This window comes from Falco cherrug, chromosome 1, assembly GCF_023634085.1.
Source record: "Falco cherrug isolate bFalChe1 chromosome 1, bFalChe1.pri, whole genome shotgun sequence".
In the NCBI taxonomy this organism is placed as follows: domain Eukaryota; kingdom Metazoa; phylum Chordata; class Aves; order Falconiformes; family Falconidae; genus Falco; species Falco cherrug.
The window spans coordinates 87,277,494-87,301,678 of record NC_073697.1 but is presented as its reverse complement, the minus strand read 5'-3'; the positions used below and the strand labels follow the sequence as shown (position 1 = coordinate 87,301,678).

General features: G+C 36.3%; 1 protein-coding gene across 9 annotated transcripts in view; it reads right to left on the bottom strand.

The window, feature by feature from the left end:
• The window catches only part of ARVCF (ARVCF delta catenin family member), a 290,084-nt gene that overhangs the window by 256,181 nt on the left and 9,718 nt on the right, over positions 1–24,185 (bottom strand). For 8 of the 9 annotated variants that reach the window (XM_055703658.1, XM_055703748.1, XM_055703669.1 and 5 more), the window contains one exon: positions 13,161–13,227. The gene's annotated coding sequence lies outside the window, so the exon portion shown is untranslated. Of the gene's footprint in view, positions 1–13,160; positions 13,228–24,185 lie in introns of those variants that run through there. The other variant, XM_055703680.1, reaches the window with a different exon arrangement.

The window sequence follows — 24,185 nt, the reverse complement described above, 5'->3', positions numbered from 1 at the left end:
TGCTTTTATTAATGGTCTGTTCTACTCGCTGATCTTGCATCCAGTAGAATAAATATTTGTAACTTCCCAGCAACACCTTCTGTAAAGCAGAGCATCTCTAACACTTGACAGGTATCAATTAAGTTTTTTATGCAGATAGTATTTTACTCATTTTGTAGATCATGCCATCTAATTCCTTAAAGAGGTAGAATAATTTACGAGAATTTGTCTACAACAGGATTAACATGGAGCTGTTGCAGTTGCTGTACCCAGAAATCTCTGTCCAACTGATAAGAAACCACCTACATAATATTTGTTTATTATTTTGTAAATGTCTCTTTCCATTTTAGAGTAATACTCTATGCATATGAGACAGCCTCATTAGAAATACTACACTATAACTAATAAAAACCAAAAGGAGATGGGGTCCCAAATGCAGGTTCCAGTAAGCAAGAACAGCAATATCTAAGATTAATTCCTTACTTTAGTCCCATAACTTGAACAGAATACAAAGTGCAGCAATTATATTCAAATACGATGAATGCCATAATTATCACTTCAGAGATAAGTGGAAATATTTTGAAAAGCAGTAGCTGAACTAAAGCCATATTTAAAATGTGAGAGTGCTAGACTTTACCTACTATAAAACAGCTGTATGGGATTAACAATACTTGTACTTTTAATTGTTTGTGTCTAACACATGCTGTTTTGGAATTAAAAAACCCAAACAACTCATGTCTAGCATGCTACCATTAATAACTGTTGCTATGATCACACGAAATGCTTCTCTGAAGCAAGAGGAACTAGTGCCAAAGTGTTTTAAGGAACACTTCGTTTTTTCCCCGAAAGACCTGTAAAGCTGAGGTCTTCAATACTTGTGGTGAATATCAGTGAATAATACTGACTTTAGAAATAGAGTACAAGCAACAAATCTTTTCCAGGTAATACAATTTCCTCTGAGGTTATTTGAAGAAGGAATTTAAACATTTATTCCACGTGTTTAGAAACAACCAGGAATAATGTCAGTTATTACAGACAAGGTTTGATGGGAAGACTGGTCAGCTATAAATGAAGGGCCTGCCTTACGCATTTTTCTTTTTCAAGATACAGAAAATTATGGCAGGAGAATGATGCTTCATCTTCACAGGTTAAGGAGGCAGAAAGTCACAAGAGGCCAAAGTGATTTTCAGCTAACGTATTTCTAAGTGTGAGATAACAAGGTATTTCTGATTTAATTTGCTTTGCTGTAAAATCACTTCACTGCATGCTAACACAGACCTTCACAACAGCCATAATTCAAAGGCTGTTTGTAAGCACTAGCAGAAAATTCCATGATCAGTATTATCTGCCACTTTGAGCAGGGAGGACACTACTTTTCAAGTAATCTTTACGAAGTATAAACAAAACAAAACAAAAAGCACGCCCTCATATCAAAAAGTTTAGGATCTAGTAGCCAGCTTGCAATTCTCTGTGTTTGGAACTGGTGGAGATGGTAATCCTTCTGTTGAAGCCAAAGCAAGAACTATGACATGCATCTTTCTGCCAGTACGCAGACTTTATTTCAAATGATGCCATATAAGGAGTATACTGAAATTTGTGACAAGGAACAAAGCTTAGAAAGATGGAACAGAAGATGGAATGCCTGTGAAGAGAGAAAAGGAGTACACAGAGTTGTTGTACAACTCTTCAAAGTAGAGAATAAAGAGAAGTTTGAGAGAAACAGGGAAGAAATTACATTCAGCAGTTGGACAAGAAAATCATGTAAACGCTATGTTGTATAGACCAAGCAAAGAAGTGTCAAGGACTTTGCAAGAGATCAGGGATAGAGAGCTATGAAGTATAGGCACAACAAGTTATGCTTTTGGAATTGAGAGGACAGTTTGCATTACAGAAATAAAATTGAAGCACTATAAGAAAGCAAAGAGCGCCTGGGTGTTAGAAGAAAAGACAAAAGCACAATGCTATACATTTGGGTTTTTTTTTGTTGTAGTAGTTGTATAAGCCCACAGAAAACCCCAAGGATCCTAATTAGAGAGAACAGGGCTGACCCACAGTCCTATTTTCTTTCACATATTCAGCCAACAAACTGCAGATAATTCCAGCAGCTGGAATTGACAGTGACATTTTAAGTCAATGAGGATCTATTTTACTCTTCCTCCCACAACACAAATGAATAGTAGTGCTAATGAAATTCCACTCCTATTTTAAGTTGACAAACACAACCCTGCATTTATCCCTTCCAGCAAAATTTGCCTTTTAACAAACTCAAACTACTCTGAAGTACCCTGTGGTCACAATATGACAAAACAAAATGCCACACTCTCCTGCACTGCCATTCTTCCAATTACCTTGACTCTAGTGGACCAAGATAAATTTTTTTCTACTGTATTTTACACCTACTGTTTTGGATGAATCATATTAAAATTTACAATTTTAGTCACAGACTTTAGTACAGTCTGGTTATATATTTCACATTTGATCAAATGTTTCTGACTGAGGATGGGCTTCTAATTCATTACACAAAAATAACTTGCTTAAAAAAAAAAACAAACCCAAAACATATGCACTGGTTTCTAATACTGTCTTCTTCAAAATGCCAAGAAATTACATTATATGCAGAAATAAAAAGAACTGATTGGATTTTGGACCAAGACGCAAAACGTAATTTGTGCACATTATTATTCAGAAAAATGAGAGAAAATATTCTTACTCATTTCTTTTTAAATGACTTTCCACAGAGAGGCTAGATAACCTTATCTTATTTCACTGTGGTATACTAAGAAAGAAGCCCTTTGTATCTCTCCATCAGAAGTGTACAGAGAAATAATTCTGTTTCTTTCAGGCGAAAAAGAAATAGCTGTAGTATTTACCAAGCAAGAAAGAAAAAAGGAGAAGGCAGCAGGGGAAGGAACAGTGTTATGCTGTGAGCTGTCCTCATAACTAAGCAGGGTGTGATCAGCTCTCAGTGTCACACACCAAATACACCAGGTATGGTGCAACCAAGAGAGTGCCCTCTCTTATAGTTGTGTTATACAAGAAAAAGGAAGGCAAGAGCTTTCACATTTAAACCAAGCTGTAAGGCAATCAATTAGCCATTAGCAAGTGCGAAAAGTTTCATGGCACCTGTGTCTCCTTGACAAATTCCATTGTGAGTAAAGATTTCCACCCCACCCCCCCCACCCCCCCCCACCCCCCCCACCCCCCCCCCCCCACCCCCCCCCACCCACCCCCCCCCCCCGCCTAGTCCCTAGTTTCTATGTAACTCCTTCCACTTCTGAAAACTTACGCACCCCATTGAGTACAGTCAGTAATTTGCTTGGCCTGAAAGTTGGCTAACACAACACATCTATTAGCAGGCTTTCCCAGATTTGAGACTGTATCCTTGGTATCTGTTGGAATTAAAGACAATAAATAAATGCAGCATGTCAGCTTCAAAATCCATTGTGTTTTCTTTATTTAGCTTCTTTCAGCATAACTTTAATACAAACTGAATGACATAAGTATTGCAAGCGTCACTACTCTTTTAAAAAATAAACAGCTTTCCTAGCCATTTTGTGAATAAGTCCAGACGTACTACTCCTGTACATGTACTTGCTTCCACTACCATCCAGCCACACACTGCAAAGAATAGTCTTCCAAACTCCTTTCCAGAGTTTCCCTCCAGCTGAACATCAAGTATCAATACCCCTAAGATGCCTTCTCCTGTCTTTTACTTAAATACTGCCTTCCTCAGGGATCAACCAAACTTTTAGTACTTCAGAACTGGATCCAAGGTATCTCACACAGTGCCTTGTCAAGCTGATTATCTCGCAGCTTTGTTGGACCTGAAAAACTGATTTCCCATCATACCACAATAAAAAAAAAATGACTTTTTACTATATAATAGTTATGTAGTAATGGAAATAGTATGAAAATTTCAACCTCAAATACAAACCTAGGATCCAATTCTGATCTTATGTAAGCTCTAAGTAGTAGAAATTGCTTCCACAGTTATTTTCACTTAAATGTGCCCTACTGTGCCAAGACAGCATGTCTAGTTCTGAATTCCAAATAGCTAAGATTGCCAATGAGTTTGTAGTTAACACAAAGCTTCTCTGACTTTTTCATGGCAAAGATCATCATTATATGTGATTAGTATTTTAACACAGGCATATTTACTGCAATACAACAGTTCCAAGGCCAAATGAAGAAACTCGTATCACAGAAAATCATTTCAGGAACATACAATAAACAGCCATAGTTTACAACTTTTAATTACGTGTAGTGGGTATTATAGCACATTATTCTGATACTCTTATCTTTCAGAAAGTCTGGAGTCTCCAGTTTCTGTTAAAGATACTATGCGTAACTACTGCTAGCCCATTCATTTTCTGAAAAGTGTTTCTGAAGATCATGACAAAAGAACAATTGCACCCATTTAATACAAGCAGTTAATTCAGGATCTAAAGATCAAAACAAGTTAAGTTTTGTGGTAATGTTGTTATAGATAGCTTTGCCTGTAGTCATCTTTGTAAAAGGTCCTTATTGCCTCTAAATCACTGCTAAGGGAGTAAAATTTCAGTGGAGAGAATATGGATTAACAAGTGAGATTAACACTACTCTTGCCATCATGTTTCTAAGACTAAAGGATCCGCAGAAAACCCACCCCTCTCTAAAGTGCTTTTTCCTTTCTTTATCTTGACTGTATGCACTTGCATGATAGCTTCACTGAAAGGGGGTTTGGACAACTATTATACAGTCCACTGCTCTCGTACACCAAATAAAACAGAACCTGAAAACCAGGCAGCACTTGAACTAATTGAAAAACTTAGTAATTCAACTCTTCGGTCCCTGAAAATTAAGGCAGTATTGATAAGAGATGAAAACTTACAGCAAAAAATAATTCTGTTATTTGTTAAACAGTACCAACTTTTTGTTCTGCATAAGTCCCCATACATTTTTTTCCACTATTACTGCTACAACTAACACTAATTGTGGACTATGGCTTCTCACATAAATACTATACAAACACCTACAACCTTCTCTACATAAAGAAGGCAGTGAGTTTGTTTCCCCCCATGGCATTCTGAACCCCAAAAAAGTGTGAGCTGGCCTTGTCTATTTTCAAAACTGCCCTTATCTTTACCTCTCATGGAAGAATGGAAAATCTAGTAAACACTGCCATAATGTAGGTCCACATCCTAGCTTATTTCATAGTAACTTTCCCATGTATAGACAAAGGAACTTTCCCATATAGACAGTTACACGTATTTCTTTTCCTTTATCATTGTTGTCTTTACTTAATAAAAGATGCTTTATCCTCACGCTCTTTCGAGGAGAGTTATGCCTGACCACAGAACTACCTAGGAACAGTTCATGAGTTTCAGGTGTTGGCACCACCTCCTTCAGGATATACTTTCCACTCACAGCTAAGTTCTAGAATGGTAACTGTACTGAAAACAGGGGAGAACACAAGAAGGAATACATGTAACTGTGAGTCTCACCTTCTGCAGGTAAGCTCTCTTCCTAACCTGCCTTGATATACAGTTCAAATTCACTAACATCAGAGACATCCATAATCCACTGCTGTTCGGTTCTAGATGGCACAATTCCCTTTTCCATTTTATTATTTCTACTCAGTTGAGGACCATTACTGCTAGTAATGTATTTTGTACAGGAGAATATTGGTCTCTAATACTTAAAAAATAATTACTGTTTTCCTATCCACTTTTATTTCTATAGAAGGTATTGTTATGTTCATTTGAAACAATTACTGCTTTTTATTTAATACAGAAGGTACAGTGATAATGCTACAGCAGAGAGATGGAACACCTGACAGGTCCAAGAGTAGTTAGGCATTCATAAAGGAGTTGAACTTGCAAATTCTGGCACAGCAAGATCCATTATGTTGCAAACCTTAAATAGGATTTCCACAAACCTTCAGCTTTGGTGATTGGGAGACACACACAAGCCAGCCAAAGACAGAAATAAGTCAATGGATGAGTTGCATATACATTTCCACCTGCTGGCAGAAAGTGTTTACACAGCAGTAGTATACTTTTACAGTGGTTTAAGTCTGGAATAAATCCAATAAATCAGTGGAGTTTTTCTTGGTTAAAAAAGGAACACAAAGCAGCATTTCTCCTACAGTGTCACTGGTGCACAAAGATTATTTTAGAAATTCTGCTTTCAATAAGGCTGTATAACTCCAGATCTGGGGCCCTAATATTAGTCTAACTGATATATAATTTAATTTTTTTAATTTACAACTAAGTGCAACCAACACACATGGCAGTTTCCCAAAACTGTAAGTAATAAGCTTCAATTACTAAGCACAGAAACATGTTATGATGGTGTTAATCAGGTTCAATGCTCAGCAAAATAAGTATTTTTCAGTTGATGTTTATTTGAAATTAAGAGGTGTTTTAAGCCAGGACTCAAAGGAATGATCTGGTATTCACTGCACACCACTGTATTGCTATAACATGAAACCATGTTTCATGTTTTCATCATCATCATCACCAATCAGTTCTCATTTCTTCAGAACTGATTGTAGCAAAGCATGATAAAGTCAATACCACAGCTGGAAGAGCCCCTTTCCAGAGCACTACAGCTATGCCAAAAAAAGCCTCCAGTGCCCATGATCAGAGTGGATGAATTAATCTCTGTTCTCAGTTACATCAACAAGTAGATGATTTCCACATACACACACCACACTCCCAACCTCACTTGGAGATTTTTCCACACTGTGCACTCCAGGCTTTGATCTGATTACCACTTTTAACACTTCAGATTCATAATCCATCACCAGTAGGTTTTATCAGTTATACTCCCTGCAAGTTCAATGTTGGAAACCCAAACACCAGTGTGAGCTAAACATTTCATGGAATAGGAGAAACAGAGTCATCTCTACTGCAGGATCATTCAAGAGACATGAAGAGACTAGTTCGCTAATTAGAAAACAGTAACTTTCCGTGCTCTTTTCATAAAACCTAGTTGAAATGTTGAAGTCTCTGCTTTCTGTCCCTTCTGACCTTGATGACATGTGTGACAAGGCTGTTTTCAAACATATTTCCAAACTTGGTTCCGTAAAAAAAAAATCTTGAAAGATACACTATTGCATTAACACATGCAGGAAAGCATCTAGCCTTTGTGCTGCCCCCTGTATCTATAAATACCCAGTGATGCGCAACTACCAAACAAATCCAAACTTCCTCCAAGAATGCTACAAATTTTACCTTTGTCACAAAATAAAGTGTTACATCTTTGTGCCAAAATAACGTCCCATATATAGAGACAGCAAAACTTGAAAAAAAAATACCAGCAGATATTTCCACAAAGCCTAGTACCAAGAGAAGAAATTATCAAAACAAGAGGTGCTGCAATTGATTACAGCATTATGAATTCAATGTTCTGTCATGCAGCTCATTGAAGTAACTCAGTTCTGATGCTCTACAGCTATCTTAGGGAGAAGAAATACTTCAGGAAAGCAAAAGAAGTACCATACAATAGGCTACAATTTATTAGAAGGAACATGCTGAAGCTCATGTCAATGGAAGAATATGCTAACAATCATTTTAATGAGATAAACATGCCCTCATGTCCCCAGTCAAAAATGCCTAAGCTCCCTTGCAGCAAAGGTAGGTAGCAGTTGCAAGAAAGTCTCCCTTTCTACTTATGTGGGCCATGCTAAAACTGCAACAATTACTGGAATTCCAGTCAGGAAGGAGAGGAGGAACAAGCAATGCTTTTAGCTTCCGACATATATCAGGGCATATTTCCCTTCTGTTTCTGAATGCACTGTTTCAGGGAAACAATCCCAGTCAGATTTCTCATGGGACAATGCATCTCCACAGTTATTCATGTGTAACCCTCCAGATGGAGGAAAAATTCAGCTTTAAATCTAAAAGGCAAAGGTGATTGTTTTCTAACAGTTTAATGCTCTTGACAGTACTACATAAGTATTTTAAAAGCCTATTTCAAAATTTAACAGTCATCAGGTCTTTAATAAGAAGACCCTTTAAGTCATGAGGAAAAAATGTCTAGCAAAATTCTTATTCACAATTTTCAACAAGTTTCTACTACCAAGCTGGCAACTCTGTTTTGAAAAACTTGTTCCATGAACATCCCTGTTGAAGCCAACAGCACCAACTTATAGACCATATACAGTTTTAAGGAAGAAAAAAGAAAGAAAAAACAAAGCAGTGCTTAATTAATGCATACCCTAAAACTTTTTCTAAAACATAATGTGAAAGTTTACAATGGAAGAATACTACTGGAATTAGAATAAATCAAGAAAGCAGCAAAAGCCACAACAAACTCCCTATCCTTTTTTATAAAGTATACTTTTTAACACCTGAAGAAAGAAACAACAATTAAAAACAGTCACCATGGCATGGTGCAGCAATTGAAAATGGCTGCCTTTCAATTGCATCTGTACTCCTGCAATTTAAAGTTAACTGAAGAGGATATATTTCTGACAGGGGGCATACTAAGGGCAGGTCTGCTAAGGTATTTCAAAGATAATGCTTTATATTTATTGCTTAATTCTCTTCAACTTCTATGTTTCCTTTATCTGCTTGGAAGGGGCTTTAATGGATCTAAATAAAAGGAGAAAAATTGTCTAACATTTATGCCTTGCCAATTCTATTAGATGTTGCTATAAGAAATGTAAATCAAGAGATTGGGTCTTAAAGTTTTATTCACTGTAGTTTTAATAGACCATGCCAATATTACTCCAGTATTGCCAGAGATGTCTCCAAGAACACTGAATGAATACTAAGAAGGCCTACCATGACTCTTGCTATGAAAGAACAGATTAAATCCTAAACTTTTAATCTCCCAATTTGATCCACATGGGCAAATGCAGTATGGCTTTGGGTAATATGCCAGGAAAGATATCACAGAGGACTTCCATTGTATGCTTAACCAGAATGGAAACACAGTTAGATCTTAAGGATCAGAAGTTACATGTTTGGTTTCAATACTAATGTCTGCAAGGATGTATGACTCCTTTTGATAGGTATACATTAGCATGTTTCCACACGCATATACTGTCTACAGATTATCAGTCTTTTGGGTCCAGAAAAGCCTACAGCTTTTGAATACTAATGCATTTTAGATGAATCAAATTTTCCCTAAGCCATGAAGTAGAAAGCAAGAAAGCACATAATGAAGTATACAGAATTCAGCTGCGTGAAAGTCCACTTTTAAAGGCCAACCTTATCCAGGCAATTCAATGAAATTCTACTTCAGATAAGTACTTTTGCAAGACATTCTGCTAATAAGCAGGTTGTATGTGCCACACCAAGAAAAAGATTAACTACACTCTCATAAAAAAAGGCCAGCCTGTTTTGATAATCAATATTCCAGTAGTTCTGATGCTCCCTGAAGTGTATTATGATTTATTAAACCCTACCTGATCAAACCATTAAATATTATTTGTAGTAATATATGCATAGGTAGCTGCACAAACAGTGAACTGGAGGAAAGAGAACAGCCACAGCCTGCTGCACCACTGCTGCAGAGTACCAGGCTTGCTTGTGTTACTGTCATCATTGTTAGGAGGAGACCTAGGCATGTAGGGCAGCAACTTCCAACATCACAGAGGCTTGCAACCCAGGCCTCATGCAGGTTAACAGAAGGAGTTCAACTCTCCAGCTGCCTGGACCACATGATCATCAATAAACCATGCTAGGTCATAAGCAGCAGCAAGGTAAATTCCCCACACCTTCAAACAAGTAACCATTTTTAACTGGGAATTATAAAGGGATTCCAAATCAGACTACCAGAAATGTAAGAAATTAAATCTATGCTTATTATACATAAGAATCCCACGTTCCTTTTTAAATCCATTCAACAACACCAAAGGCACTAGAATCGTGTGGATAACAAGGCAAAATTAGGACTCATCAGCAATTCTGGAAGTTATTTGTATCATCATTAAGTAAAGATAATCATGCAGAGGTAAAATCTCAGACATAAAACACAGAGTAAGTCATCAGGTTAGCTTGTAAATCATGCCATGAAGAGACACTAGTAAAACTTCAAATTCAAGATAGATAAACTTGCTGTCAGATTAATCAAATAAAAATAATTTCAAAGACCTACATATGAAAAATCTCTAATTAATGTCTATATATAATACACACCACACGGAGGAAAAAATATTTTCTAAAATTACTTAGCTCAGACTTGTTTATGTTGCAAATGTTTATAAACTAAAATGCTCTCTTTGGGTAATTCGACTATCTTGCACTTCCCAGGCAAGAGATTCTTGCCCAGGACTTTATTTTATAATAAACTTAACTACAGACAACTTTTAAAAAAATAGCTTACTTGGAAGAAATATCAAGCACATTAAGTAGGAGTTTGATTAATCTATAGCAATCCATCAGTTAAACAAGATTAATTCGTCGCTCTTGAGTGTTCCAGAAAATATAGTAGAAACCCAAAATAAGCAGACATTAATCTATGAACAATGAATTAGGGGGAAAAGATTAATTGCAAGGAAAAAAGTGTTTATAACAGATAAAAAAACACATGTTCTGGATGGCTCAGGTCTGAAACTTGGCAGCCTGGAATATGCTTCAAGGCAACTCCATTTTGCACATTACAATCAAAACTGACCATTCAAATTACACAATTGCAGTTCTGGAAATATCTATTTAGTATTAATATCTGAAAAAGCAGTTACTCTTAATGTTTTACAAATAATTTTGGGGCAACCATTGGCTAGAAACTTTTATGCCAAATTCAATTGTAACAGCATTTTCCTAGAGGGAATTAAATATCTTATTAAATGTTATTGCATAGCAAATAGAGTATCTCACTTTCTGAAATATTCACCTTTGAAAAAAATAGTGGGTTTTTAAAAATAGACACATAAATTCCATTAAAATGTCACTAATAACATTAATCTGTTAAGAGTTGAGAACTAACACAGTTTTGAAAACCACATCTGTTCACAAAACTGCATGCCTTCTCTCTAATCTAGATTCTCTGTTTAGATGAGCAGTATTATGTATGATTGTAGAATTTAGGCCATGTCTACAGAACTCCAGTAAGTATTCATTCTGGAATTCTTCTTGCCTCATGAGAAGGCACTCTGTCTGTTCAGACCTACTCCTCCGTACAATACAGTACAACACTCTGGATGATATAAACAAAATAATTTTAGATAACCAATTTTTATGGTGCAATGATTTTCAGAGCTGTAAGTATTAAAAAAACTAATCAATATGCTGGCATAGCAGAAATGGTTAAAACTACTTTCTTCGACTTAGGAAAAACCTTTTTTTCATAATCAAGTAGTACAATAGTTACTTAGTTTTCATGTAACCCTAGCTACAGCAGACTATTATAAGCGCTTTTTGAAAGAAGAGGAAAAGTCTTCACATTCAGACAGTATAATGTTACTCCCACTGAAAGCCATGGAAATTCTACTGCTGACCTCAGTGGGAGTAAAAGCAGTTCCAAATGCCTCCAACTTTTCAGATTTTCCACCAAGATGTCTATTGCAAAAAAATGCAATTCCATTTTATCACTGAAAGCCACAAACCAACAACCAATCAAAATACATCTAAAATTGTTTTATAAATGAGCAGTCTCAGCCAACAAGTTGCACTTGTAAACGAACTAAACAGCATTCTTCAGGGCTGACAAGCAATATATTGAAAGCACCATCATTCTAAAAATGTATGGCACTCCTGATTCAGGCTGACATGCTCTTAAAAATGAGTACAGAGCACACCTCACTTCTGAAATAACCAAATCAGTCTTGGACATGAGCTCTGTTAAAAAAGAACTTTGGTAATGATAGCACAATTACTACTGTTCCTTCAGTGTAAAAGATGCAGGAACATTTTTGAACTTGTAAATTCCTTTACTTCACAAATACGCTGCAGAATAATAATAGGTTACTCATGTATTCACAAACAGCATCTCATTTGATTGCTACTTTTTTCCTAATTTTCAACAGGTAGTGAGGCTGTATGGTAAGAGATAATGCCTTCTAGCTCCTGACACTTTACTCCCTTTCACCCCTACAATTATTTTCCTTTGCTCCAAATACTAGAAATTTCACCTCAGGATGATTGTTACAGTGACAAACCACCTAAGAAGTCTCCCACTTCTTCTATATAGTTTAGGATATTAACAAGCAATAACTTTCAGTTTTCCCTGTTACTGTGTAAACTCCATTCCCATCTTTAAACCCAAATTTACTTTTTTTTTTAGAAAGAGACGATTGAAAAAAAAATGAAATAGAAAATTAAGGCTTTTAAAAGTTTGAATTATTCAATCAGTTTTATTCATTTAGCAAGTACAGCTGTCTTCTGGTTTTAGTCATTTAAAAGACCAACTTTTAAAAATTATGTTCCTTTATCTCAGTGTAGATGGCTTTCCCTTGTGCAAGAAAACTTCTGTCTGTTAGTTCTCAAGAATGACTTTCCAAGTTATCAGAAGTCATACAAAGTAATAAATTGCTTTAACTATATATAGTCTTTGACTATACTCACTGTACTGTTCTGAAAAGAGCCCTTCACTTAAAACCAGTAAGTTAGCAGAAGGGTCAAATGCTACAGAAAGCCATACATCCCATCACACCAGTAAATAACCACTGAATTTATACTTGTGTTACATTCACACACCACAGACTGCTGTACAGAGAGCTCAGAGAACAACCTCAAATGAAGTCTGATGGTACAGCTGAACACAAAATTGAAACAGCTCAGAGCAGGCAGTTAGGAGGTGGGAACCCAGTTCACTTGTCTAAAAGCAGGATAGCAGAACAAAACATTTTGAAAAGGTCCATTTATAAAGTTTTGGAAGCTTGATCATCAGTTACATTATATGCAGTTAACTGTTCTACAGTTTGATTATACAGACGCATTTGTTTCTATATAGTGGTCTGCTATTCCAAGCAGACTAATTGAAACTCTTGCATATTTTAGCCATACTCAGTTCAATAGTCCTACTGTTTGAGAAAAAGGCCAATGAAGACTATTACTATAAAATGAATTTAGTCTTTCATCATTTTATTGTTGGCTAAAGAATGACAATTGTGAGACTGTTTGGAATAGTAAATAGCAAGGCAGATTAAGTTAGTAACAATTCTGCCTTCTAAATTTTACAGACTTCAACGTGTGTAATTAATAAAAGAAATAAAACATATATGTTAAGGAAATGTTAACAACTCTTACCACCCTTCCAGGCGAGTCGCTAGGCCCCTTTCCTTGTTCATAAAGCACCACTCAGTTCTGGATATCCCTGAAAAACGTAAGAGACAGATCAAACTCTGAATAGAAAACAGCTTGGTCACCTGAGCAATGGGGCAACTTTACATACAGCTTCACAACCCAAACACTTGCCAAAACTGCACCACTATCCCTAGTTCAAAACAGCTAAGACAAGGCTTTCATTACCCTCTAGAGTTCCTACTTCCTGAAATAAAAGTTCATGGCAGAAATTTCTTACCTGATTTGAACGGTCTACTATACAGACAGGTTTCTACCGAAATCTCTGGATCACAAAACCCAAAACTCATTTAAGTGTACAGTAACAAGATGCAAAACAGCCAAAATGTTTCTCCTTATTATCTTTTAGCTCAAATTATTTTTTTCTGGATCATACATAGGATTTCCATAACCTTACACTTGTTACATATACAGAATAATAGATTCCACAAAACACATACATACTTGAATATACAAGGAAATGGGCAAATTTTTCAAATCAAGTTAACGAAGTGTTAATTCCCAGGGAATACAAACACTGTCTTCGGCTACATTTTGCCAAGTCGTGGTAGGTTTTCTCTGTGCTTATTTTAACTCCCCAAAGCATCAATTTCCAAACGTTTTTTTACCTGCCTGCTTCCAAACTAGAAATACATCTGTTTCTGTACAGACACTGCAAGTTGGAAATCGCACCTTCTCCTCTGCAGAATTTCCAGAAGTTAAAAAAAAGCAAGACAGTAGTATCATGGAATCCTTGATTATCACTACATACTGGGCAAGACTCAGAGGAATATATGTATGCCTAAGTGTAGCTACACCACTATAGTGCCAAAGCACCACTGGCCATTGGTCCTTCTACTGCTGGCTGAATTTGTAGAACAATCACACTGATATATGGGGTATCCCCTAACAGCAGTAATTTAAGTGGTCAGTATCACAAATAACTAGAGTTTGTTTTGGTGGATTGTTCTGTGGGTTTTCCTTTGTTTGCTTGTGGGGTTTTTTTGTTGTTTTGGTTTGGTTGTTTTGGTTTTGTGTTGGTTGTTTTCTGTTTGTTGGTTTGGTTTGTTAGGTTTTGTTGGGGGGTTGTTTTTTGTTGGTTATGGGTTTCTTGGTTTTGTTTGTTTGTGGGTTGTGGTTGTTTTATTTTGGGGTTTTCTGGGGTTTTGTTTTTTGGCATTTTGTTTGTTTGTTTGTTTTTTTACAGTCCTCAGAGAAGAGTGCTCACACACAAGGCCCAATCTGAACCCACTAATACCAGTAAAAAATTATTAATACTCAGAACCACAAAAGATATATGTGCACTGCTTTTTATATCAATGAAACTGATACAATTTAAGAGATCTAAAAAATATGAACACAGCTGTCTGGAGACTGCTTTTATAGAGGAAGACACTGGTTTCCCCCCAATCTTGTAAGCCAGTCAGCATTTGGCTGCCTTACAAAAACCATATATTCTCCCTGCATGCCTCCACCTTCCACAATACATTTTATGTTTCATTTCATAATTTACAAGTTAAAAGGCAACACTATGTCTCAAAACAGTAATTCCAGTGACTTTAGGATGACACTTGATGAAAATTTATCTAATTAGTAAACAGGATGCTTTATTTATCATCAACTCTGATAACTAAATGCTTTCAAGTACTGCAGAACAAAGGAGAAACCTCATCACAAACATGAAACATACCAGGAAGCAGAGCATGTACACAGAAATTCAGTTTGTCACAAAATAAAATTTCATTAGAAGAGTCATGTTGTTCCAGAAGCAGCACTGATGGAGAAGGTAGAATCGTAAGAAATGTGTTGAATCAGTACAAATCTAACCGCAGGCAAGAATTTCCCTCAAAAGTTTCATTTATATTAGCAATTCAGACTTTGCCTGAAGAGCAATTCAATCCAGATGTCAGAGGCAAAATCTGGCCATTGCTTGCCTTTTTAATTATTTTTTTTCCCAAAAAATAAAATGAACATATGATCTCCCCTAACCAAAAAGAAATACAAGAACTGATAACAATCAGAAATAACGTTAAACAGCCATCAGAGGGGTAATACCACAGATTTTAAAATGCCACTAGTAGCTTGATTAAGTTTTAAAACATTGCAACAAATCCAAAACTGATCCTTCTAAAATTACTTTTTAAGTATGACGATTCTGTATAAGCCATTTTAAAAGCTTCTACTCTTAAAAAAAGTGGGAAATTATGGCTTATTAAAAAAAAAAAAAAGAAGAATCTCACTGATCAAGAAGAAAGTTGAATGGCTAGCTTTTAATTTATGTTTTCAATATAAATCAAGATCTCATTTCCGTTACAAATCTATGTGCTCTGCTACCTGTACATGCCTGTAGCACCAAGGACGATTTCAGGAAGAAATTATAATTCTCTATAACTTACATTTATGTATGTTACAACTTCTCTCACTTTTGAGCAATATAGCTCAAAAAGTATGCCTGACATTCCTCAAGAAGTGTTTGACATTCTGGTAATTTTCACTTGATTAAAAACTAATCACTATAGAGCATCTGAAGATGTTAATGGGAAAAGAAATTCAAGTGTATGTTACATGCACTGTAAAAAGATCAGACTAGTACAATTCTTGATGAGAACAATCACCTGCTATTAAAACATATCTCTAACTTTTTGGAACAACATACTCTTAAAATTTCAAGGGGCATGGATGTAATGTGATTTTGGATATCCTTGTACAATATAGCTGAGCAAAACACTAGGTAAGTCAAGCAGCAGAGCAAGCAAACAAGATTTCCAGTCTTCACTTATAACCTTGTTTAAAAAGTTTAGACTGCTGAACTCCAGGTCCCAGAAGGTCTGAATTTCTCAAGAACCAAGCCAACATTGAAACTACAGCAGTAGTACAAGTGGAGTTGTATTTTGAACTTGCCAAACAGGTATCATGGCTTCACACATGCTAAGGAGAGAAGAAATGATGGAAAAAGGGCACTTAATCCAGTGGTCTGTCATGAGCTTGAAAAAACTTCTTTCTGCCAGACCAGTTACCAACATCTAATGAGTATATATCCTGAATAAATGCAGTAAGGACTATCTTAATAAGTCTCATAAATATTCAAAAGACCCACCATATTAGCAATCCCAAACACAATAAAGGGTGAAGGTCTCTTAAAGAGCAGCTCTAAGCATAATGCAGCCAATTCTGACTGGAACTTCATGTTGAACCAGCGCTGGCTGACAAGGGCATGACCTTCTATTGATGCTGAAAATGATGACTTGGTTCAAAAATTGTCTCATTTTGCTGCCACAGATTTAACAGTTCAGGCTTCATCCCCATGAGATGAGTAAAACATGCTCATTAGGTAACCTAGCTCCCCAGAGACAGGATTTTCAACAAAGGGTAAGCACCTTTATTTTAATATTACAAATATGTCCTCAAGGTGCTTTAACGCAGACCAGTTGTAGAGGTGAAAACCAATCACAGATCTCCAGTCCCACCACTGTGCCACAGTACCGCATTCTCAACAGGAAGATTGCACTGATGAAAGTTATGGGTAACATTAAATATACCAACAAAAAGCAGTGAGTACTAAGCAGAAATACAGCTCAATACACCATCAAAGCAATTCTGAGGCTTTTCAGAAAGGTGCATAAATAAAAAGAAATAATTTTAACTTTGGACTGCATAAACAACAGGCACAACAATTATGAATTCTTTTAGCAACTTCTTTCAGCTTGTCTAAAACATTTACTGCCCATTGTTTTCATCTTCCTACTTACAGACATGCCAATGTCAGACAATATCTGTTACAATCAACTTGGATTTACTATTCTTACCATCTGTCTTAAGTCTAACCAATAAAGTAATACTGAGCAAGAAAAAAGGATGAGAGGAAGAAGGGAATCAGAATACCACAAAGATAAGCAGGCAGTTATTTCTTACTCTGAATGCAATAATAAAAACTCTAGAGGCCAAAATGTTCCAGCTGAGCTAACTATGGCTTCCTGCTGCTGTTACTAACATAGTATTGTAGAAAAGTAATTGCAAATATTACTCAAAGTACAAAATACCAAACAGAAACAAACAAGATAATGGAAGAAACATGTATCTACTGGCAAAGCCAAAATTCATTAGAAGATTATATTCAACATGTTTTGAAGCCAGCTGTATAAAGTGACACTGGAAGCCTTTACATTTAAATAAGCCTTTTAAAATTCTTTATTTCACTAAAAGCAGGAGTTTGACCTTAAGTGTTAATTTAAATGGATACAACTAAGTTGGTTAAAAAACCCCACAAACTGGAGTTCTATAAATACAGCTGCTAATGGTAGCCTCAGAATTGCAGCCACATCCCATCCCGACGCACAGCTCTGTCCATCCAGCTCTTCCCATGTCGGGAGAGTCACTGAGGGTTACACTCACTGGTGAGAAACATAAAAGGAGAATGTCTTGCATCCCTGAAACTCCTTTCTGGACTTTCTACCCTTTGCACTATCAGGATCCTTACAACTTTGCTTCTCCTTGTAGAAGACAGAACAATTTAAAAAATGTTCAATTATTAACCATCTTTCACAGAACCTGCTCAGAGTCAGTTTGAGCAAGTTGCCCAGAACATTTTCCAGTCAGGTTTTGAACATCTTCAGGAATGTAAACTCCACATTATCTCTGGGCAACTTGCTCCAGTGTTCTGTTCACCCTAGCAGTAGATTTTTTTTCTCCATTTTTGATTGAAATAAGACTTCACCACTTTGTACCTATCAGCATATTAGACTGTGTTGCCTGTTGTAGTATCAGTGATCAGTGGAAGCTGCTTAAATCAATGAGCTCTGAAAATGACAATGAGATGTATAACCATGAAATTTATCGAACATGCCTGCATGCATTAGTAATGACATAGTATGGCCTCTGGGTCCAATAATGCAGAGGGCTGGATTCCTTCATCTTCCAACGACTGCTCTAAATTCCCTGTCACACAAGGACACACAAAACAGGCATACATTTTTCACTTCTGGATATTATACCTCCTTTAAACCAGCTGGGTTTTGTCTTGCTACTGTACACACTCGATAAGTTTCTTTCAATTTCATAGTGTCAAAGATATTTTAAATAATCAGTTTCTCACGAAGAAGCTACTATTAACATTCCTTGCCTCAAAAGATACATGCAAGCAGTTACTCTGAGGTGGAACTGGGAGAAACCTGTATAAACTCAGTGCTCTTGAGATTTCTATTAGAAATCAGTTGCTCAATTCCATGTGAAATTACAAGAATGCACAAGCATAGTTTTTTGTTCTTTATTACAAAAGTCTCAAGTGACATCTGCTATAAGAAGGACAATGCTAACAGGCAGTGAAACGTCAAAGGTTTCCCAAGGAGAAGTCATTTCTGTTCACTGTTCATGATTCTCCTCTCAAAACACCTAAATAATTCAGGTGTATTCAGTCAAACTACACCTGTGTGAAGAAGACAGAAATGAATTATCAGGTGGTTAATCACTAATACTAAAATTCTGTGATTGTTATATTTGTCCATAATTCCTTTCTCATTTTATATTCTCTAGAAGAAAATGCCTTGAGAGATTTCTTTTCCCCATTAGAATTTCCCAACTTGCTGTGAATATTTTATATCTGTGCAGCTACTAAAGTCACTAAATTATCAATCTTGTACTCTAAATTAAGTCAGCCTATTTCAGGATCTTCCTTCCCCTTCCCCCCCCCCCCCCCCCCCCGCCTTCTTCATTACAGCTATTTTAATTCTAGACTCTTCACACACTGTGCACCTGTAATCTGTATCTACATTGTATTAGTAGGATCCTCCTAATTAGATTTAATTTCCTCAAGTGAGAAAAAAAGTGACATGCTAAGCCTGCTAGTTCTTTGAAGAATGTCCTAGAAGGTCAAATGGTGTGTATATAAGGGCTTTGTGATCTCTTCGACACAGGTACGGTAAGGTTGGTCAACATTTCAGATGCCTTCAGTAATGAAAAGCAAAGTAACTGGTATTGATTTCATTCACATCAATCTCAAAACGGTACAAAATAATAATATTCTCTATGTAACAGTCTCATGGGTACGTGCAGATAAGACTTAATAGATCACAAACAGTAGAAAGCTCATTTAAATCAGATCCTGTGCAAAATTCTAGTTTTCTTAACTGAGCTACTATGCAGACAGTAAAGTATCTGAGATGTCTACATCACCTATCCTTATGAATTTAATCAGTCAGAAACTCTCTGAAGACCAGTAATTTTCCTATAGATTACAGCTCCACAGTTTGTCCACTCCTGAAACAATAGCCCTGTTCTTTAACAGAGACACCTGTGTTACTATTTTTGAAACTTCTACCATCCCAAAATATGTTGGTTTACTGATTCAAAGAAAAAATAATAGAAAAAATACAATTAAAAAATATCAGGCTCTCCTTTGTGAAACCAGCTGTTTCCCCCTACACTTCAACCTCTTTTCAGTGGAAATAGTTGTGTTTTTTTCTGTAATTCTTGCTAGTCTTCCTTTTATTTTTGTGGTACTGTGACAAGCTACGCCTTAGATTAATCTGGTTTAGGCCTCTCAAGGGCTAAAAAGCTTCTCTCACAGGCCTTGCTTTCTGCATCATTGGGGGAACGACACAGCCCACTCATATACACACTAAAACTCTAGCCTGCAGCCTCCTTTTCCCAACTGCATTACAGCAACACACACATCTGCATTTGGCACCTGTAAAGTTCTTTCACCACTGGGATCAGTAGCCAACTTGTTTAATAAAGTAAAACACAGCCCTTTCAAAATGCAGCAGTATTTATTCATTACTGCACAGGCAGTAAGCCTGTAGCACAAAAGACAAATCCAACACGGTCTTGTTTATGCTTAAAAGGTCTATTGCCAATTATTGCAATTCTCTCAGTCCAACTAATGTCCATCTCCTGATGGGGAAAACAACCTCAACCTTTCTACTCCCTGACTAGAACACCAGCATTCTCCCACAGCCCCTGCATAGTCTCTTAGTTCACATAAATCTCTCCCTCTTTCCAAGACACAGGGTCCTGAAATGGTTAGTATTACTGGAATCCTCTCTCAGGCTGACTACACTAAAGGAGAAATATTAAATACATTTTAAAGGCCAAAAAACCCCACTAAACCAACCAATCAAAAAAAAACAAAAAAGGAGATGAGCAGTATACTCCATTTTAGATAAAATTTAGTTATTTTATTTGAGCATTAGTTGGGATATTCCCTATTTATCTAAACTACTATTTTTATCTCCAGTGCCTGGTCCTTTATACAAGCCCCTTCATCAAGTCTGATGGAAAAAGCAACAAAACACACTGTATTAGATTATGTCTGAGAACAAAAAAGAATACTTTTTTGCGATGCATACATTTTCAGTAAGCTTAGACACTGTAGACCTAGCCTGGATTTCTTCAGCAGAGAAGACAAAAAAAGTATTAGTCAACCACATAAGAACCAGAAGAGCCGTGTGTGAGAAAGGACAACATAATACCAAGGTCTAACAGCAAACTATTTTCAGTAAAAGAAGGGAATTGCAGATACCACTGTATGTGACAAAAGAACAACTGCATCTGGAATTCAGTATGATATTCCTGAGATCAGCATTAGAGAAAGACTGACTCAGCATAAATATGAACTACTGAAACTACCTGAGAACAGACTGATGGTTTCATGAGCAAAAGAATAAGAGTTTGGATTATTTAGCCTAGCAAAACAAAGGCTGAAAGGAGGCAATACTGTCCTCACTATATATACCAAACATTAAATTCTCAGAGAGAAAAAGAGCACGAGAGGAGCTATTAAAACACAAAACCAGATCACTCTGAACTGGATAAATAAAAAACAAATAAATAAGCTGAAGTATGGGTAAGTTTTGAACCACCAGAACAATCAGTTCATGGGAAGGAAGCTGATGTTATGTAGAAGATGCTTCAAAGGCAGAACAGCAGAGCTGTCCAGATTTGAAGGAAGGCCCACACAGCTGAACTGCAGTGGAATTTCCGATGTGAAATCATTTGCTTATTCTACAGCTCAGGTCTCTGTGATGACAAAGGAATGATGCAACATGCTGGCAGTTTAGAGAATATGCTTTTAGATGTAATTACTATATATTACTTCCTTCCCCTAAAATACCAGGCTGTAGGAATGCAGATGGAGATTATGGTATCTGTACAACTTCATATTTGAAAGAGAAGGAAATAGTATTTTCCTTAAGTATAAGAAAGGGAAGGAAGTGCTAAGCTCAACTACTGTCCGAGACCTACAAAATTTGGAGGTACAACTGAAGCAGGAAATATGACATATGCTATGGTAAATATTACACTACCAAAATGAGTATCATACAGTTCATCATAATCTGAGGTCCCGGGAACAGCATCTCTGCCCTTAAACAGTTAAGTCTTGAGAAACACGGTACTCTGAAGTAAAAACAGCAAAGATGCAAGTGAAATAACTTAGCCTAGAATTAGCAGAAGGGGAACTGGAATGAAATTTGAGGTCTCCTCTCTGAATTACCATACAACATCACAGTTTGAAGCAAAGATTTTGTATGCTAGATGGAGAAATCTTGCAAAAGATGGAACAGATGATCTGACAGATCAGATGCAAATTATACTGTAAATTAGACTGTATCTTGCAAATCTGCCAGATATAGCATCAACTTTAATACGTATTTCGAAAATATAGAAGTTTATGAAAGGAAAATGCAAATATCAATTAAGAAAACTAATCAAAGTGTGAATTCAGTATTTTCTGAAGGTATGCTACATATATAGATTACTGCATTTTAACAAGTAGCACTGTAGTCCTTCAAATATTGATACATAAAATGAGGTAGAAAATTACAGAATCTCTCCAAAAGAGAGAGAATACAAGGTCAAAACAATACAGGAAAGTAAAACATCTTGTAGGACAGGGCTTAAGACACAGTTTTATCAGCCAATGTTAATGTTACCAACATCACTACCCTCCTACAGAGAGGGAAATGAGAAGAATTTGCTAAATATAGCCAGAACTGTTTGGAAGGATGCCTATCCTTATTTGTGCATTCATCTGTTTAATTGTGGGCAATACAGTCCACTCGACAGCCTGAGGCAACTGTGTATGTTCAATATCCTCTGAATTTTACAATCTCAACTGGAGATTGGACTTAATTGCACAGTTTACAATATTATAAATGGGAACTTTGTATTTTGAAACTCTCCACATTTCTAAGTACCTCTGCTACTTTTACTCAGGTTTGGGAATGTACTAAATGCCTTCAAAAGCGAGTGCAGTTTTACGCAAACATGGTGAGAAAGGCCACAGAATCCTTGTGTTTATTGTATGACCTCAGGTCTTTCAAATCCAAATGTATACAAATATACATCTATATTTTTACATTTAAAAATCAAGTTTTATGCTAAATGCTCCTTAGTTTGGTAGTTTGAAGAAATTGATCTGCGAGTGCATTTTTAAAATAACTGCAATAATTTAAACATGCTTATCAATACATCTTACCAAATTAATGCACCTTTATTTGAAAACAAAGCTGAAACATAACAAATACAAGTCCAGGAAATTTCTACATGCAAAACCTTTGGAAGGATTCCTAAACCTAAGTCCCTTGGCTTCAGTGACAATATTGTAAAGAAATATAATGGAATTAAAGTGGCACTGGGTGCCTAAATCCCTTTAAGAATGTGGACCTAAATTCGTAAGAAGTCACTAAAAGTCTCAGCCAAAGTATCAACTTATTTATAAATCACAGAGAGCTTCTCACATATTCCTTTTACTCAGGATTCAATCACCATTGATCTTCCTTCAAAGGGAATCTAAGCAAGCCAGGCTGCAAACTTCATCAGACCTCTGCTAGTTGTTAGCAGAAGGTCCAACAGCTCAAGAAATTCCTTTGTGAGTTTTCCATACCCTCAGTAGGGCTTAGAAAATGTGCAATGATAATTGTCCAGAAAAATCAAAATTTTGCATTTGGAAAAGAGTGTGTTCAGACACTCAGGAAGGAAAAATCCCTTCGAAAACAGAATCCAGTATTATCTACTGATAATTTAAGTGCAAATAATTGCCTAGCATTGTGAAGAGATTAGCCTTTATACAATTAATAATATTTAGAGTTTATGTTCATTTTCAATTTAAAAACCACTTGTAACAATACAAAACACGAATTTTATTACTGGGCTGCATACAACTAGACAAGTCATGTTAGATCTTCCTGAAGAGCTAAATGAATATAACAAGCTTCAGTTCTGTTTAACCTTAGTTCTTCAGTCCGTTAAAAACTACAACTCCTGAAACTCCAAATTATCATACTGCTTCTCTGCTTCAAAACAGTGAAAAGTAATTTGTGGTGTCATAAATGAAATGAGGTGGTTACTTCCTTGAACAGACAGACAGCATGGGTTGGGATTCAGAAACCCCACCGCCAACACAGCAAGTAGTTTTTGTAAAAGCTGAAGACTCTTGTTTATCACCTAAAGGAAAATACCATCATGAAACCCTGATAAAAAAGATAATGCAGCAAATATTCTTGCAAGAAAATATCCTCATTCTGTATAGAGCAGAATACCAGCACCAAACATACTCTCAAGAGCTAGCATATCATTCATGAGCTAACCAACTGAGAAAATTGTCTGGGGAACACTATTTTGTCTGGATTCTTATTTGTCATACTTTGGGAGTTTTATCTCAGCATTAAGCAACAAAACAACATGTAACATACTATTACACAAAAAAATACAATATCCTACTTGAATTTGGTTAGATTTAGTCCAAGCTTGGTATGGAAGTGTTTCACTAAACAGGCCTGATGCTGAACGTCTTAGTACTGAGCCTTGAACATTTGAAGCACAAACCAGACCTTTTATACTGTATTGTTCCTACAGCAGACAGAGTTTTGGTATAATGCCACTAAAGAGAAGACTGGCAACAAATAAGATATAAAAGTTAACCAAGAACTAGGATTTTATTTAATAACCTGAAGAGCAGTAAATTTGAAAACATTCATGTTTCTCTGGAATACACTG